This window comes from Hippopotamus amphibius, chromosome 3, assembly GCF_030028045.1.
Source record: "Hippopotamus amphibius kiboko isolate mHipAmp2 chromosome 3, mHipAmp2.hap2, whole genome shotgun sequence".
NCBI classification, from domain to species: Eukaryota; Metazoa; Chordata; class Mammalia; order Artiodactyla; family Hippopotamidae; genus Hippopotamus; species Hippopotamus amphibius.
This window is the reverse complement of record NC_080188.1, coordinates 9,815,903-9,836,342: the sequence shown is the minus strand read 5'-3', so window position 1 is coordinate 9,836,342 and position 20,440 is coordinate 9,815,903.

Here is a 20,440-nt window from a genome sequence, read left to right as displayed (position 1 = left end):
AAAGAACATTCTGGACTATGGCTGAAGGCAGCGAATGTGATATAAGATCGTAGTAGACATAAGATAATCTATTAGTACTTCTCTGAAAGTTCTAAAATTCCATGGGAATTTTAAGAAACACTGTTATTGAATTTTCACAGATTTGAAGGTATGCAAGAAAATAACTTATTTTGAAATTACTTTCGGTGGTTAGCTTGTTTTCTTTTGACGTGAACATGTTCTGAGACTGAGCCATCTGTAACATTTTTGATTCAGGGCATCTGGAGAATCCCTGAAACATGGCATTAGATAATAAGGGCTGTCATTTTGCAGGGAGGACTTTTGGTTAAATAAGATCCCAAAGTCTTTGAGATAATTTCAGCATGGATGCTAAGAGGAGAAATAGTGGTGAAGCAGATGAGGCATAATATGATGTCAGATGATTTATACATGACACATGATAATTATCTCAAATTTCATCTAAGTTAAGGCAGCCTAAATCCATGTCATTGTGGTGCAAAGTCAGACAATGAATAAGACTGTGGCAATTTTCTGAACTTCAAAGGCCTAAAAACTATTTCAATGATATGGGAGTGAAGTGAGAATAAATTCTAGCTCCAATATAATTCGTATTCAACCAAATAGGAACCGTGTTTGTTTATTTAAAATGATTTCAGTATTTAACTTACAAAGTACTAATTTAATATTCTTTCCCTTAGAGTTTTTGTCCTTCTGACATATCAACTGATCTTCTTTTCTTATTGTTTATAGTTATACTTCTTCTCTAAAAAATGATTGAACCATGCATTCTGTTAGTTCCCTAAATTAGCTATTTCTCAAATACATCTGTACATGTAAAAGTAATCTCTACATGGCATGGAACTATAAAATGATATCTTAATATTAACATTATATTTTAATTATCCCAGGAAAAGTTAATTTATATAGCAGTGTTAGGCCAACAAGATCAAATAGACTTAGAAAAGCACTTTTTTTTTATTTTTCCTGATTTCAGGATAAATATTTGAGAATAAAACTAATGATATTGCATTAATAATATCTCATTTGTCCCAGACAATCATTTCACCAATCCTTTCAGCACTTTTTGAAATCAGCTACATTCATTTTTAGGTTTGGATAATCAAAAATTCCTCTCTTGCTGTTATGAAATATGTGTAGTCCTTTCAGATAACACCATCCACAGTTGATATAAGTAAGAGTTTTTATACACAAAGATACATAAATGCAAATTTTATGAACAGTTTTGTCTTCACTTAAATGTAATTTTATACATATAACTGTGCGTGTGTATGAGAGAGAGTGAGAAATAGAGAAAAAGAGAGATGCCACATATGATTTCAGATTTAATGCCTTCTTTCATACTATCACTATCAATCAGATCATCCCTAACATATACAGAGAAGTTATTTATCTCCTAACTAGCAATTACATTACTGACTGATGGCACAACCATTCATATTCACTTTCTTTCTCACTCAGTATACTCATTCCTTTCTCTCCACCTCCCAGCACAATGCTTCCTCATCAAATTCTAAGTGTATATACCAAAAGCTTACCTAGTGTGTCTCTTTTCTGTTCTCATTTGACAAACATCAATTTTGAATCACTACCCTTGTTTGTGTCAGTTCTTGTCACATCCCCCATGATGGGGATGCCAGCGAAGAAACAAATGTATGTTACAAAAACTGGGCACGTTTGTGTTTTGTGTCTGCTTGGCTGGGCGTTGTCACCTCTGGTTGCTGTCTCCTTTGTCATTGAAATATCTGTTGTCTTGACTTACAGTACACAAAGACTTCATCAGGAAGGAAACTGTTTTTGAATATGTTCTGCAGTCTACAGAGTAATCCAGTTGGAAGAGAATGATTGGGAATCATTAAATTGTCTCTAACATTTACAGGGCTGTGACAACTTTATCAGCTTTGTCATATAAACATTAATGCTTTCTCCTTCAAACTAACTGTGGTTTGTGAAATCTCACTCTGACTGTCATTAAAGATATCGCTGTTTCATTGAAAATTCTCACTGCACAGGTTCTCAGGTGCTTTCAAATTTCTGACTAGAATGTGTGCTTTTCCTATAATTAGACTATAGGGCAGACCTAAACTTATTTTGTGTAAGTTCAATCATCTTGCTGCTTCCACTTAGATTTAGAAATCTGACACCGGAGCTGACCAGAAAATCCTTAAATCCACAAATATCTATGTTTCATAAGAATAGTTTTTTAAAATAAATGTTTCATAGGTTCCCTATATTCCTTTGAATAGTGGTATTGTCCAAATTAAACTAAGAAAAAATTAAACTGATTGTTTATTCAGAGAGACCTTCTGGCTTCTTATAAACACATCAAGAGGACAATTATTTGGATGGAATAGAACTAAGGTGTTGGCCTCAACTTTTCAGGTCAAGAAAAGATTTTCCACTCTTCATAGATGTGATTGTTTTTAAGACGACCTAACTCACACTAACCGAACAGAAACAATTGATGTAAAATTCAGAGGTTCAAAATAATGCAACTGGCAAACTAACAAATGTGCTTGTTGGAGATCAGTGCAAGATCTTCCAATGAGAAAGCTCTATTGAAAAGAAACGGCTGATCAATATATTATATGCTAAGCACACTATCATAGCAAGGAGAAACCCTTAAGTATATTAATGACCAGTGTCATCAAGTCATTTGTAATTCATCTATCTTTTCTGTAGGAATATTTCTACTCAGCAGACTGCATGACTGCTTCAACTTATATGAAATATCCCCTCTTGACACTGTAGGTACACTGCCATATCCTTGCTGGGTAGAACACCTGTTCTAAGATATTATGATAAGTCTTCCTCTTTTGCCAACTGTCTTTCTGAGGACAGAGTCTTATTCAATTAATTTGGATAATCTTATTAAGTAATTTTAGCTTAAAAAGTTAATTAGGCAATACTTGTTTAAAAATTAGTTGGAGTTTACTTAAGTTTCTTTCTCTACAGCCTACTGAACAGGATAATCATAATATTTATCGTCCAAACTGAGACCCATGTTTGAATCTTATTTTGCTGGGACTACAACCATAACTGGATTTTGCCAAACAAAGTGGTATATAATATTACCCTACATGTAGGTAACCTACACTTTTTCCAGATCACTAATCTCATCTGTGGAATCTAGTTGTTTCCTCTTTCTTTACTTCAAAATTCTGGGATTGAATTTTTGTCATTCTTGACTTTTTAATGACTGTTGTTCTTTCCTCTGTATGGTTGCTTTAGATTCATTACACACTGTTTCCCTTTCCTTTTTTTTCTCACCTCTTTCTGACTTCAATAGATTGCTTCAGACTTTGGGACTGCAAAATAATTGTTATTTAATTACATATTATCCCTAACAGCCTTCTTAAGATGTCACATCCTCTCAATTTCATCTGAAAACTTCTTTTAGGGAAGCAAGTGTTGGGACAACCTCAACACGCATACTCCGAGTCATCCCAAAATGTATTCCCCTTGGTAGAAACAATTCTCTGTGCTCATGTTATAATTAGCTGAGACATTCCGGCTAATGCAATATATATCACCTGCAGGTCTAGACTTTGAAATGTCTCAAGAAACCTCTTCTTTTCACCTTTCCTAGATGGATTCAGAGACACCAGTGGAGGATTCTGGTGCCATAGAAGTTGGCAGAGGATATGATTAAAATGGCCTTGGCTCTGCCTTGCTGACTCTCATCTAGCATAGCAAGCCCTTACTAAATTGTTTTATCAACTAATCTACATTCAACTATCTACATTTCCAGTTTACCACTTTGCCATTAGTTTCTCTAGTCTCTAATCCATCCTGCCCAATGTTTCCTGCTTAATCTTCATAAGACACTATTGTCCATGCACCTCCAATGATAGCAATATAAAGTTCAAAGCCTTTAGACATTTATTTAAACTTCTGCTATCTAAAATATCTAAAATGTCCAAATGACCAACTCCAACGCTAACTGAACACCCACTATATTAAACCCTAGGTTACTCATGCATCATACTAACAAGTAGTTTGTGCCTCCTACTTAAATGATGAAGATACTAAACTTTATAAGGATTGACTATCCTGCCCCAAATTGCATTTCTAGAAAGTGCTGATGTGAAAACTATAACTCGAGCCAATTTTATTTTAAAGTTTGCCTATCTTCTGCTAGATCTTTTGCCTTATATCATGTTTATCTCAAAAAGGTTGAGTGAAGATATATAAATGATCATGTAAACTAAAACCATTCAAAACTATTTTAGTAACCATAGGAAAGAATTGTGATTATTTCATGAACTTTAAAAATATTTTCAAATATTGCAAGCTTTCTTACTGATGGTAATAGAGGTGTAGGAAAACAAAAACAAAGAACACTAATATTTATTTAGTGCACAAATTAAAATATTAGAAACATTGAAAATTAAAGTTTTTTTATTTTTTTGTTAAAAAGCGATCAAGAGTGGTTTGAATAGTTCTTGCCTTCTTCCTTCCTTATAATGTACGATATGGAGTGAACATCTTTTCCAGCCTTTCTAAACATGGATCAATTTCTAACATGTTATCCTTTATGCTTTCAATGTCATAAAAATTTCCAAGAATTTCTTAAATGTGAAGATTTTTTGCCAGGACTCCCTCTGGTACATTTTGATTCTTCTCATCACAACAAATTTCTTTATGTTGATAAAATTTACCTTTATTATAAAGTTCCTCCTCTAGAGTCAGTCTCTTGAATGGTGGGATTGTCAACATTTATACAGTCAGTTCTTTTTGCTATAACTCCACTTACATTCTATTTGAATTCCACTTTGTTTTGTTTCTCTGCTGCATTTTCTTTTTTGCTAGCCAATCTCTCTTTCAGTTTTCCAGTACTGCAAAGTGCCATGTGGGTTTACAGATGGAAGACAGGGAGGCTGCACAATTGCATGCTTTCCTCTCTGTGCATGGCCTGACTAACAGATGTGTAGTGACAAATCACTGACAGCATTTAAAAGAAGTGGCATAATTGGTCAGTGATCATGCTGTACTCTGTTAATTATGTAGCAATTGGTGTATTCAAGACCAAGTAACAAAGTCTGTACTTTACACAATTATTTACAGTTAATATAGAAACTGAAATTGGAGCCATGTTGTTGGGGAACTAGTGTTAGTTAACTAAACCGTGACAACCTGTAAATTATAATAATAAGATATTAATAATAACAATAATATAAGTTATTCTCAGTCAACTCCAATATTTATAGAAAGTATTTTTTTTCTCTTATATACAATTTCTTTAAATCTTTGCCTGTTCTTGTGGTCCCCTTCCCTTCTTGATTTTGACCTAAGTATTGAGGCAGGGAATAGTCCCTCATCAGCACATTTATATTTGTTGATTTCCTTCTTCTTCTTACTCTCCTTTTATGTAGATTCTCTTAAGCTCTAAGCCGGGAGTCCCTAAAATATGTACCTCCAAGGGGCAAGCAAGGAATACAGTTGAGTATTGCAGAAAAGGGACTTATGGTGAACTGAAGGACTCATATTCTTTGTGATGGACTGAGCACCTTCTTGGCTCCAGAAAAATCTCAGAGATTCTTGAATCTCTGGTCATGCCAGAAAGAGAACTCAATCCTCCTAGATATTTGGATTTTTTTCCACTAGAAAGCAGAAAATGTTCTTTTATAAAAATTGCCTCGTATGGCAGTTCCTCAAACTATTAAAAAAAGAATTGTCATATGATCCAGCAATTCCAGTTGTGAGTATATACTTAAAATTTTGCAAACACGGACTCAAACAGTTATACACCAATATTCATAGCAGCATAATCCACAGTAGTCAGAAAGGTAAGGACAACACGAGTATCCATTGATAGATGAATGGACAGATACACACAATAGAAAATTATTCGGCTTTAAAAAGGAAGGGAATTCTCGCATAAGCTATGACATGGATAAATCTTGAAGACATTAAGCTGAATGAAATAAGCTAGTCACAAAAGGGTACATACTACATGGTTTCACTCATGTGAGGTTCTTAGAGTAGTCAAATTCACTGAAACAGTAGCTAGGGTAAGGATTACGAGGGGCTGGCGGAAGGAGGGAAGGGAGAGTCATTACTTAAAGGGCACAGAGTTTTAGTTTGCAAGTTTTGCAAATACCTAATGCCACTGAATTATATATTTTAAAATGATTCAAATATGCTATGAATATATAAAAAAGCATGCCTCACTTTAAAACATAGCCCATTTATTCATGAGAAAAAAATCCTGTGTAGGAAGAGTTGAATCCAAGTGTTTTAAGGGACTAAGGCTGATGAAACATAACAGTGGGCTCCTTAAAAAAAGGCTAAATAATTGAATATATTACTGACAGAAAAGAGCTTCTGTTTTGCCCTGTTGAAGGGAAACAAATTCTCCTCTTAACATTTATACATCTAATTATTAGATGACTTTCACACAGATTAGCTTCTGCTTCAAGTAATTTTAACTTTTCTTCCCCCTCTTCCATTACTGCATAATCCAGATCCTAGTACTGTAGAACATTTTCAGGTGATTTCTAGTTTTGCAAAATCATGTAAAAACTTTCTAAGCATTTCTACATGGTTATAGATAGGAGTATTAGTCATGGAAGTGACAGCAACCCCATGAAAATATTCATCTAAACTCAAATAAAACGTATCCCTCCTTAGCAGAGTCTCTTCAGCAGATTTTAAAAATGTTCATGGCCACAGTAAGATGAAGATGAATCATCATGAAGGAAAGTGAGACATAAGAGAGATCTTAGCGGAAAGAGTTATTTCTCTTAACCAATTTTAAGAAAGGGCATTCTGGGCTGAAAAATAAACAAATTTAATTCTCAGGGAGCAATATACAACAAAAGAAAAAAGGATAGGGTAAAAAAGATACTACAGAAAAAGGCTAAAATGTGGTTTAATTAGCAGTACTGATGATATATATTAAACAATTTTATTTGGATGTTAAGATGTAGACATTGGTATAACCTAGGAAAAAAGCTAATGGAAATTATAATTCCATAAGATCTTTGGGTCGGGAATTTTTTTAATTTAAAAGGGGGAGGGAGAAACTATAAAAAGAGTTTTGTGCACAGAAAAATAATTACTTAGCAGAGCATTCATAATAAAGCATGTGGAAAGATATTCTGAAACAGAAGGCCAGTGCCATGAAGCGATGGTAATAGGACAGGGAATGGATGAACTTGGCTGAGTACTTGGCAGAGAGGGAATACCAGATTTATGCACTAGTGGTGCAAGATATAACAAGGAGGTATGAAGAAAAGGAAGAGATGAGTGGAATCAAGACTGACTTGCCAGCTACATTTTCCATCTGTTAATATGACAGTGCGTCATAAAGCAAAATTGTTCATAAACACTGATGAGTCAACTTCAAAAAAATACAACCTGTGACATTTGATGAAGCATAGATAATTGAATGCTTGTCAATTTACAGATTAAGCAGAATTAATTGATGGCTTGAGTGTTCAAACTGTCAACACAACCTGTATACCCTGTGAAAGAGAAATGCTATTCTGAATACTATTATTTTCAAATAATGTCTATATTTCTTATTAGCAAATATTTTATGGTTATGTTCAAGATAATAAGACTGAAGTTCTTGGGTAAAGATTAAAAAGTTGATGACTATGATACTCAGATTTGGGGATACCTCGTATTATGTACTGTCCCTCACTAGTAGAAAAATATACAAATGTTCATAAAATCATAAGAGAAAATTTAGAGGAAATAAATTCTGAGCCAAAATGTGCACTGTATATTACATCATCATTGATTTGATTGTTGATTAAGTATGTTTTCCTATTGTTTCTTAGGATATGGTTGATTTTTGCCATGGAAAGAACAATAATATTTTGGATTGTAAAAATGGAGGGTCTCTTCAGTGGAAATCATGACAGTAAAACAAAATTCAGAGATCTCATGGGTACAATTTATTTCTGCTCTAGCAGGATTAATTATTTTCCTCAGGATGGATGACATGAAGGCAATATTTGTGAAAAGGAAAGTAAAATATGAACATCTCACTGCTACCATGGAGATAAGAGACAGTCCCACTTCTAGGCAACTCCATTTTTTTTTCTGTTTGATCTTGTCGCACACTTTTATTTCTATCATTAGATCCTTAAAGTTCTATCTTTTGAAACTTCATAACAGTTGGACAGATGGGATGATCCAGGCTTTTGTTCCCTCAAAAAGCTGGCAATAATTAAAGTGATGGTGGTTAAGACATTATAAATGAGTAGTCACTGAATCTATTTAGGTGAGAGTCCAATTGCTTACAGTCCATTCTCACGAAAAAAACTACAGCTTATTTGAGATTATATCTGAGGTTGTATATTTTCATGATTTTGACATAATGTTTTACTGACCATCTTCTGTGTTGTTTGGTTGAGAATCTTGGACCTCAGAAGGAAGGTATAAGGTGCAGGTATCCATTATTTTAGCATACCTATGCTAAATATGATCATTAAATATTTTTGGATACTACTTCTGATTTCGTCCACAGGGATCATTGTAATAACACTGAACTGAACATTATTACTAAGAATACAAGGATATAAAAATATCTTCCCTTTTATTATAAAAATTTTACAGAAACAGATGGCAGAGATTACTTTTAAGTTTTAGTTATTAATTAGGATTAAACAATAAATGAGCATAAAAATATTTGGCTACTTCTGACTATAGTCATCCATTAGATTAAATATGAGATTTGAAATATAGACTTTTAAAAACTGTAAGTGACAAACCAGGCCTTCATATTTTACTTTTCTTAGGAAGATAATTTGAGAATTGATTATATACTTGTATGTGAAAATGTCGCAAGAAAGTCGGAGCTTTTGAAAATCTGCCTAGACATTTAGGCATTAATTACTTTGCAATCCTTTTGTGATACAAAATTTGATTGACTATTATTACCAGAAATTGTTCCATGTGCTTCCAGATGAGTGTGATCTAGTATGTCCGATAGTAATTTAAATCATTTCTCTTGAATTTAGAAATTGTTTCTTATCAATAAATATATTTATAATGATATCAAAAGATCATACAAAAAATATGACAGTACTTAGTATTAGAGGGTCTATGTTTTTTTAAAACAATTTAACCCTTAGGTTATTGTTGATTTTACATCATTAGCATTTGTTCTCTGAAAAGATAGTCATAAAAGGAATGCTTTATATTAGTAAAGAAATGACAAACTGTAACTGCAAGCAAGATGCAGTAAACTTTTGAAGAAAAGTAAATAGTGTATGATGCAAGAAGTTATCTTTCTTCCTTTCTTTTCATTTCTTTTATCATTTTTCTCTTTTTTCATTTTTCCCTTTCATTTTTTCTTTTCCTACGCATTTCTATTTCCTGAATTAACGAATGGGGGGTGTGTCTCTAGAAAATGGATGCATAATAGACAGAATGATGGTGTTCAAGTGGGAAAAAAAAAAACTTAGGTGTATATTTTCTTTACAGCTAAATATTCAAAAGGAATTTCAAAATGTAATAAATAAAAATGTTTGTAATGTACGCATAAAGTTTTTTGGTCATAAAGAATTTCAGAGCTGATTTTTCTTTTGCTACAAATTTGCTGACTAGTCATTACTGAGATCCAATTATCAATTTAAACTACTAAATCTATTTCATTCAAGTGAAAAATATATTTGCTAATTTATGTCTCATTATGTTTTCTTTAACGTAGGACAAAACATGAGATTTTATTTCTTGAAAGGTTTACTAAAACCATTTTACCTAACACTTCACTTTTAATCTCTTGAAAGCCTCAATTCAGTAATGTTCATTGAACATCCGATAGATATTAGCCACTGTATTTGACAATGAGAATATAAGGCTGCACAAAAAAGAATACATTCCTGGACAACATGCAACTGGAAGGAGCCTAATGTGTATAGAGTTGATAGAGGAGACTTCATAAACAGAAAATTGAGCAGAACTGGATATTGAAGAATTCAAATTTCTATGAATAGAGAATGAAAGTGCTGTATGAAAAATAAGAGGAAAACATGGGAAAGAGTGAAGTCTTCATGAGGGCGACACAGGATGTTCCAGACTTCAGTCTCCCTCAAAGAAGACCAGCCATCAACTACACATAAATAGGACACCATATTTAGAATCACAGAACCTAGGGATGAGGCTGAAGCAACCTCAGGACCACAGACACCTAGAAGGACAACATTAGAAAGGTAAAGGAGTAGCTACACTGACTGCATTGCCCCTCCCTGAAGCTAGGCCTAGGGTTTCCCCAGTGGGAAAAACCGAAGGTGAAGAGCCAGCACCATCCAGTTCCCAGGTACCCCACTTGGGTCACCCCTCACAGGGATCACTGGGGAAATCTGCCAGGCTTGACCACTGAGGATCAGATAGAAACAGAGAAGGGGTGCAGGGATTATAGCCAGCAACACTCAAATCTTGACGAAGCACATTCCTCCGGAAATCCAAGCTGAAATCCAAGCCAGTGACTGTCCATTGCAGAACCAAGCCTGTGGCTCGATCTGCCAGGAGCAATTCTCTTTGGTTTAGATTACCAACCAGAGAGCTGTACAGACTTTGCAGCCCATCCTATGGCATCACCCAGGGAGGGAAGCAAATTCAAAGCCCCATCTACTGTTGAATATAATTTCCAGTGCTGCCCAAACAGGAAGTCTAATCTGAGAATCCCCACAGCCTTGGAGCTCATCCTAAAGCAGGGAACCAAGCCCACAGTCCTGCCCAACTGCGACAGGTAGCCTCAGGCCCCACTTAACTGTGACCCTGGATAGCCTTAGAACCCAGCTTATAGTACCTCCCAGCTGCAGAGCCCAACCTATGGTCTTGCTCAGGCAAGGAGCCCAGCCAGGGACCCAGTCATAGGGCATAGCCTATAGTCCCACCTGATAAGGGACCTTGAACCTGCCCAAGCTCAGAGCACAGTTCCTGGCCCCATCCAAGTACAGGATACAACTGGAGGCCCCCTCCAACAAAACAGCTCAGCTAGTGCTCTTGTCCACAAGGAAGCACATTCAGAAGCCTCCTTAATCATAAAACCCAGGCTTCAGCCCACCCAACTTAGGAGGAAGACTGTTAAGATTTGTATTTGCCCTTGACAAACAATCTCATGGAGGTTGTCATCTAGAGTTTGGGCCAAGGAGTTCCCTAGCAGTCTGTATTTTTATTTATTGTATTTTATTTTTTCCTTCTAAAAAGAGTTTCATTGAGATATAATTGGCAGTCTGTATTTTTTAAAAGCCTCTTTTCTCTCTCTCTCTCTCTTTTTTTTCTGTTAATTCTCCAGCAATTCTGGGCAGGGGGTTAGTATCTTCAGGGGTGTTTACATGTCAAAGATATGATGAGATTTACACTTTCCAGGAACAGAGAAAAAAAATGCAAATTTTATCCTAAGAGGTTTGTGGTATATTTTTCTGTTATTATAAGTCAAGACAATTACTGTTGATATTTAAAATGCTCCTGTGTATCAGAAAATGAACTGCACAGGGAGCTTGTCCATCCCTTGCATTGTCAGTCATCCCAGCATCCCCTCTTTCGTTCTATTTTCCCAGGGGTTACCTGTTAGCATCCTAATCAGTCTTTGTTACTAGAGCTCAGATCTTAATCCATGGCAGTCTGCTCCCTCTGAGCTTTGCAAAATTACATCTAAGATCTCCAATTTATTATCCTACTCTTCCACCTTGCCTGCCAGCCCCGAAGCCAACAGAGCATTGGACACCTGCACATCCTTCTCTATCCTCAGCTCTTCTTCCAACTTTCTAACTAGAGCTTCAGCTCCGGTTTGGCATTGGTGTCCAGCTGCCCTGCCCACAGTAGAGGCCACTCAATGCAGTAGCTATTGTTCTGCCTTCTTTGCTGCAATGTGTTAGGTGCAGTTCCTCAAACAAGAACATCAGACCAGCCAGCTTTTCAAGGGTGTTCTCATACTCACATGACTGCCCACAGGCATCTAACTCATGGGCAACCCCACCCCACAAAGAGGTTGATGGCCAACTTGGGATTTTCTCTGTGGATGTCTCTTTCCCAAGGCCCATTTCTTCAGTTTCCTGGCTGGCTTGCAAATTGTTGGTTCACAAACTGGCCCCCATACACAGAGGGCAAGCAGAGATCCCACAGAAAGGCAAGCCACTCAGCATTGGTAGGTGACAGGTTTAATAAGCAAAGAAACTTACATACAAGCTTTGTCTTGGGTAGCCACAAGTTGAGAAGAGCTCCACACCCACTTGCCAAAATCTAAAAGTTTATATACAGATCTTAACTCAACTCAGTCACATGTACCACCCAGACTGTCTCAACAACACATTACTCACTCAAGGCTGAAATGATGTGCAGAGTGTAATTACTGAGGACATAGGAGGGGGAGTGGGGAGACTTTAATTGCCTGGATCTCGCTCTTGGGTCAGCAGGCTGTCATGCCCTCTTGACAACCTCCTCCGAAAGAATGTGTACCTCAAAGGTTTAAGAATACTATATCTATTGTGAAGGTCAATTTAATTTAATGTACAGTATAAATTATAGATTCTAATCAGCTCTTTCATATAGGATAAAAAGATTTAGTTGAAATTTACTGTAATGATTTTATGGTGAAACTGTAAAGCTAAGAGAGGTAAGACATTATCCTCAGACTATAGTGGAGGCTGTATAAAATGAGAGTATCTGATAAGAAAACTACACATATGCATTTTGACAACAGGAAAAAGATAAGAAGTCAGAAGAAACAATTCAATAGCAAAATATAAAGAGTGATTTCAAAAATAATTCAATGCAATCAAGACAGAAAGAGCTGCATTTTAAGTATGATACTTAACAAATGTCTATTTTCAATAGTAACAAAGAAAAGAAGTATGAACATAATCAAATCCAATATTTTCAACAGTTTCTGAAAAGGAGACATTATTAGTCAATCGATAAAACGTGTCAAGAATCTACATGTTGTCAGCATCTATAATTGCATTAGAATTGACTAAACTTATCTAAGAAAATAGTCTTCTGAAATTACATAAGACATAATACATTCAACTGCTCATTCAATATACATTCATGCAGAGCAACCATCTTACTAAACCCACATAAAATGATCAATCTGAAATAGAGTTCAAAAATTTCAACTATAAAGTTACCAGGAGTCAATATGAAAGAAATTGAATAAATGCATCTGAAAGTAATATCCAGAAGAACTGGAGACCATAAATGGGAGAGTTGCATTTATCCTTAAAATAGGTTAGAATTGAAACTTTCGAAAAGAATTATTATACTTTGAACATTGAGTAGAAAAAGCTAGAAATATAAATACCAGTGAATGTATAGAAGTGGAAAGAACAATCTGCCTGAATTAGGGAAGAACAGAATATCAAATTTAAGGGAAATGCAGCATGCGCTACCAGCTCTTTATTAAAATAAAGATATTTGTGTGTAGTGAATTGCCTATGAAAAGGAAAAATCCATTTTTCAAGCTTTTTACTTTACTATTAATGATTTATGAGTAAGAAAGTTGGTCAACAATGCATGCCTCAACAACAGAAAAGTCATGTCTTGTTCTTCAGATAACAGAGTATTATGAAGAGAAATTATCATATACTTGGTATTTTTTAAAAATACATCGCACCTCACACCAGTCAGAATGGCCATCATCAAAAAGTCTACAAATAATAAATGCTGGACAGAGATGATGTGGAGAAAATGGGACCCTCCCTCACTGCTGGTGGGAGTGTAAACTGGTACAGCCACTATGGAGAACAGTATGGAGGTTCATTAAAAAACTAAAAATAGAGCTACCATATAATGCAGCAATCCCTCTCCTGGGCATATATTCAGAGAAAACCATAATTTGAAAAGATACATGCACCCTGATATTCATTGCAACACTATTTACAATAGCCAAGACATGGAAGCAACCTAAATGTCCATCCACAGAGGAATAGACAAAGAAGATGTGGTACGTATATACAATGGAATATTACTCACACATAAAAAAGAATGAATAATGCCATTTGCAGCGACATTAATGGACCTACAGATTATCCTACTAAGTGAAGTAAGTTAGAGAAACACATATCATATGATATCACTTATATGTGGTATCTAAAAAAAAAATGATACAAATGAACTTATTTACAAAACAGACTCAAAGACTTTGAAAAAAAATTTATGGTCACCAAAAGAAAAACGTGGCGGGGAGGGATAGATTACACACACACACAGACACACACACACACACACACACACACACACACACACACACACACAAGGGTGAGTCAAAAATTATCCACACTCTGGCTGTAGAATTTAACTTTTGGAAAAGACAAATACATCATATTTTGGACATAATCTCCTTGCTTTACAATGTATTTTGTTCATCTTTCAACAAGCTGTTGTATTCCCTCATTAAAAAATGTTTTAGGCTGAGCTGTGAGCCACAAATACACCTGTGTCTTCACTTCTACATCAGAAGTGAATCTTTGTCCTTGTAGAGCTGCTTTCAGGGGACCAAACAGGTGAAAGTCTGATGGAGCAAGATCAGGACTATAGGGAGGATGCTTTAACACCTCAAAATGAAGTTTTTGCAGAGTGTCGACAGTGTGGGCAGAAGTGTGTGGACGTGCATCATCATGCAAGATCACAACACCCTTGGATAGCAGTCCTCTGCGTTTAATCCAAAGTTTAGGCTTCTGCTCTTCAGTGAGCATCTCACTGTAACAAGCACTGTTGATTGTTGAGCATTTTTCCTGATAATGTTCCAATACTGGCCCTTAAGAATCCCAGAAAACAGAATCATTTCACGTGTATGCTCAGTGTTGTCATCAGCCACGGACATGGATGGGCATCCAGCTCCTTCTTGATGGCTAACACTTGTTCAACCTTCCTTGAACTTCTCTATCTATTCCTACACACTTCTTCATGACAAAACACTTTCTCCATACTGTGCACAAAGTCTTCAATAAATAACGGCATCAGGTACACCCTCAGACCACAGAAAATGAATCATGGCATGCTGCTCTTTTTTCATGCAGATCACAAGTGGGACATCCATTTTTGCTCACACTGCAGTTGTAAATGAACTGATGTGATATATTCACACCTGCACAGCAGTGACTGAGGAGAGAGCAGCCTTGAATGGAAAGCGCTGATAAGACAGTGGGGCCAACAGAAGTTTTAATATAAAAGCAGAGTGCAGATAATTTTTGACTCACCCTCATAAAATAGAGAATCAACAAGGACCTATACTGTATAGCACAAGGAACTGTGCTCAACATTCTGTAATAACCTACATGGGAAAAGAATCTGAAAAAGAATGAATATATGTATATGTATAACTGAATTGCTTTGCCTTACACCTGAAACTAACATGACACTGTAAATCAACTACACTCTAATATAAAAAAATAAATTAAAATAAGTTAGAAAAAATACAATCAACAAACAGGAGTTGGAGATGCAGTGGTACCACTATGTATAAAGTTAAACAAATACTAGAAAGCTAAATAACTTAAAGACAAAATAATATACCTGTTATGAGCTGAATTGTGTCCCCCCAAAATTGATCTGTTGAAGTTTAAATCTCTGGTACTTTGGAATGTCACTGTATTTGCAGATAGGACCTTCAAAGAAAGAATTAAAGTAAGGTTATTAGGGTGGACCCTAGTCCAATATGTAATCATAGACCATAGGACTACAAACCTATGCCTATAAAACCAAATGAGGATAAATGAGTAAAAAAGAAGTAGTTTCTTTCATGGTAGACTAAAACATACTTTGTAAGCAAACCATTTCACTTTAAAATAACTAATATATGACAAAGCATTCAGCAAAAACCAAAATCCGAAAAAAAATTGCAAAGTGCAGTCAAATATTCCACACAATTGATCAAATTCAAATGAATTCCTGGAAAAATAATTTTACATAGTATTATTTGTCTTAGTTACAGTATTTATTGGTGACTCCAATAAAACAGTTCTGGTCAGTAATTCAAACATGAAAGATTAATAACTGAATTAAATTATATTAACATGCCCCATCTCCCATTTTAAAAGCAACAAAATCATTTTTTAAAAATTAACTCCATCCCCATCCCATCTCCCTCCCCCTCCCCTTCCGCCTCCTTCTTCTTCTCCTTCTCCTTCTCCTTCTTCTTTTGTTTCTTTTTGTTTTTGAAACAAGCCTGGGTATTTGGAACATTAGTTTGAATAAAAAAATGAAAGAAGTAAAATGACCCTATTGCCAAGTACTCGCATTTTGGAATGTGATCCTATTGGGAGGTTTGCAGATGACAGAATATTTGATGGGATATACAGATCTAAGCTTTAAAAAGTGGATCAAAGACAGCATAAGCAGAATATAAATATGAATTTTTATTTCAAATCTGAAGTTCCATATTTAGAAATTTATAGCTTGGACACTTAAAACTCAATAAATATGCCAATACAAATGTATTTAAGCTTCCTGACACCAAGTCAAGTAAATACATATTTGTTAAGTAAAAGAAAAAAAAATAAAGATACCCTGGATTTAAATCAAAAATAAATTTTAAGGATATATATATATATATATCCCTAAATGAATGCTCCTTGGAGAGTTCCGGTTGAAATACTTGACTGGAAGTCAGAATTCAAAGTACTTTATAAAACTGTATCACTTGCTTGGCTTGTGGTATTTATTTAAACACTTTGTGTCCCATTTCTCAATCAGTGCAACCTCCTTTTTCTCCTTTTCGCCATATGGCACCAGGGTCAGGATATTATATGATCATAAAAGCTCATACCCATTCTGTATTTGACTTGAATTCTTTGATAATTTTTTTTCACCCTCTGTCATTGACTTCAGACAAAGAAATTGAAGCTAAATGACTTATTCAAGGGCACTAAGCCAGCCAGCATTATGCTATTGATTTAGATTAATAGTTTTTATTTTCCCAGTTGGATTGACCCCTTGAGCCTTGTCAACTCTATTCCATTTCCCTAAAATCGGGATAATACTTAACACCTAGATCATTCAAGTATCTCTATAATTATTCTCTTATACATGTAAAGTACTTTGAGCATAGATAGTGAAGTGCAGTCTTTTAAATTGCAAGCTGCTCAGTTAGAAGAGAGAAGAAATGGCTTCAGAGATATTAGAGCTCTGTTTGATTTTTGCATGAGCTGACACTTGGCAGAGGAATTAGACTCATTCCCTGTTGCTCAAGATAGTGACTTTTTTTTTCTGGATTGTTTCTTTTTTCTCTTTAATAAAGGCCAATAGAATTTAAGCATCCAAATATTATTGTCATTTCAAATAGTTACCATGTGGGAATGAGTTACTATTTATTGAAATATTTTGAGCACCCTATTCAGTAGCCCAACCCCCTTTCCCAACAGTCTAAACCCTCCTATCCTAAGATATCTTTTCTTGCATTTTTCAAATTACTTTTTAAATTATTTGATAATCACTTATTTAATTACTTGTGATTTACAAATTAGGTTTATTTTTAAAATTTTATCATTTTCTCTTCCTCTAATCATTTACTTATTTACAAACTTCATAGGGCAGGAATGTTTGTTTATTGTTATTGTGGCAGTGGTGGTAGCTATTGATATCATTATTATGATTATCATAATTAGTATTTTGATAAGCGTACCTTAAACTTCTACATAATGGCTAGTCATGTTGGCTAAGGTCACAGATTTAGTAGCAGAAGTTCCCTAAAATGGGATCCTTTGATGCGCTGACCAGTGATTCTTTCCTGATACCATGCTGTTTATCATTATCTATCTATCTGTCAATCTATCTATCTACCTATCCGTATTTATTCCCGTTTAAAATGTGTTCTTCTTCTCCTCCTCTCTTTACATTTCTTTTTTCAGCTTTCCTTTTGTGTGAGTGTGTCTGCCATTTGATACCTTTCCCAAAATAGAAAATTGCCTGTAGACTTAAAGCGCAGTTTGGAAATAAAAGATGTCAATTAAAATGTCTAAAACTCAGAAATGCTGTATGATTGTCCTAAGTTAGCAAATCACAAAGGATCATTTTAGTCTTCTCTCATTGACTAAATAATCTCCTTCTCAGTTTAAATCCCAGTTGTGACAATTAGCTCCGATAACGTGCGCACAGCATTCACATTGCACTGCAAGACATATTTCACTTTTAGTTTTGGTATTACCTCTGCTGTGGCTTGTATATTACCATAAAACATGGATTTTGCTTATGTGTAAAATTAGATATTGCTCCCAAAAAGGGAAATGCTTTGCATATGAGGTAAAATTGGCAAATAGTAGAATATTTTCCATCATAAACTTAAGCATTATATTATACCCAGCAAAAGCTCAGCCCTCAGCTACAAACTGTTCATTTACAAGTGCTTTGCAAATGTAGTAATTTATTGTCATGACATCCCCTAGAGAGGTTGCTTAAGTAATCCAAATATTTCACAACTTTAATAGTGTCAATATCTCTAATCTAAATTTAAGCAAAAAAGTATTTTGTTGTGTTCGATGTATTTCACAGTTAGATCTATATTGCCATAAAACTTAGGATGTTTTGGAGTTTGAAAATCATTCAATGTTAAGCTTTTCTTACATTATTTACTCTAGCAACTTTATAAAACAATCCCCCATGCCATATAGGATCCTATCTTCAGTATGAGAACAGCCTTTTTTTTTAAATTTCAGTGGAAAATATAGAGTTTTAGAAGTCCCTTAATTTTCTAATTATTTTTTAAAAATAGGAGTCAAAATCAGCTCTGTCACTGCAATTCAAGAACTAATATGGAAGTTTTAAGTAATGTTGTTACATACTTGCAACTTTAAGTATCTGCATGACCTGTGCTAAACACATTGTATATTTTATTAAATGTATATTACTATGTAATGTATATACAATGTAAAGTATTACATAATGCAATACAATGCACAAATGTGCATTACACCCTTCATATCAATGCTATACATTATACATACATTAAATGCACAATACAATTAATACTTTGTTGAAATTTAATTAAAATGTGATAAACTGTAATTTATCAGCACCTATATGCTATCTGTGTTGAATGAAATAAGGATGACATGAACTTTCTGGAAATTTACATTAGTAAGAATCCTGTTTAATGAATGCTTTCCATGAGGAAACAAAGAATAAATTATATTTTGAATATTTTAAAGAGTAGAAAGAAAAACAGCTTTTCAGTTCCTCACCTTCAGGTGTTTAAATGTGTTCTTCTTGTAACAGGAACATTTAGATTACTACATTTTTATTAATTTGCTAGATTTTACATGTATGTATCCTTTATAAGTATTTCTGAAAATGCAAAAAAACAAATGAAATTTATGACACAATTTAGGTATTTGCATCAATAAAAATGGTGCTTTAACAAAGTTAGGTCAATTTTTTTTCTTCCATTTTCTTTTTTTTTTTTTTGAAATTTAAAAATTAACGACAGCCACACTTGCCTTACGCTTTGCATTAGGTTATAAAAGATATTGTAATAACATGCAAGTTAATGAGATAAGCTGACTTTTATAATGATAAGAAATAAGATAAGTTCATTAATTTCCTATAAGGTTTAAATTGTTGAGTTTACCTCTACATTGGCTTTAAAATATCCAAACATAGACATTTGATTAATGGCTTCTCATTTGCTACATACACCAGTAACCAGACTAATCCTTTCCTAACTGTCCTTCACTCATGTTACAGAATTGATTCATTCATTCATCATACTTGTATTGGGTCCTATAATTTCCTAGCTAGCTCCTAAGTGGTTCCAGCAAGTTTTTTTTAACTCCCACCTAATTTTCAGTCCTTCCCCACATAAAACCTCCAACTTAACCACTTTTCCGTTCTCCTCTCAAACCAACAGATCCTCTTTGGTGAATTACAAATACCCCATTCTTATTCCCACCTGCCTTTTTCCATTCATGTTTTGACTAATCTAATCTCTTTTGAGCCACAACACTTGGAGTGTGTATGTTTTGTTACCACGTAATACATTTTAGTTGTTTATCAAATCTGTTAATTATTCAAAACTGCAATCTAAGTTTTGCATAAGCTTCTGAGGGAAGGCACCATTATTTGCTCCAAATGTTTCTTTCTTTCCTAATTAGGTAACACCCATATCACATCAGTGTCATTTATATATCTTTAATCTATGTTTTCTACTATCACACTTCCTGATTAGTTAAAACCCTCTTTGTGTCATCATGATTATTATAGAAGCCTCCCACCTTATGGTCCTGATGACTCTTCTACACTGCCAACAAATTCTCATTACAAACTCAAACCTAACCACTCCATTATCTTCATACCATACTCTGAAGACCTCCAGTGCAGAAGAAGGGCCAAATCCCATAAACATCAAACCCTTCAATGTTGGCTTGTGCTTTGCTCTTCTGTCCCTTTGTTTTCTGTTTTCTCCAAAGGAGTACTGGATTTTTTACTATCTTTAGAAAACACCTGGCCCTTTCATGGTTTTGTATGT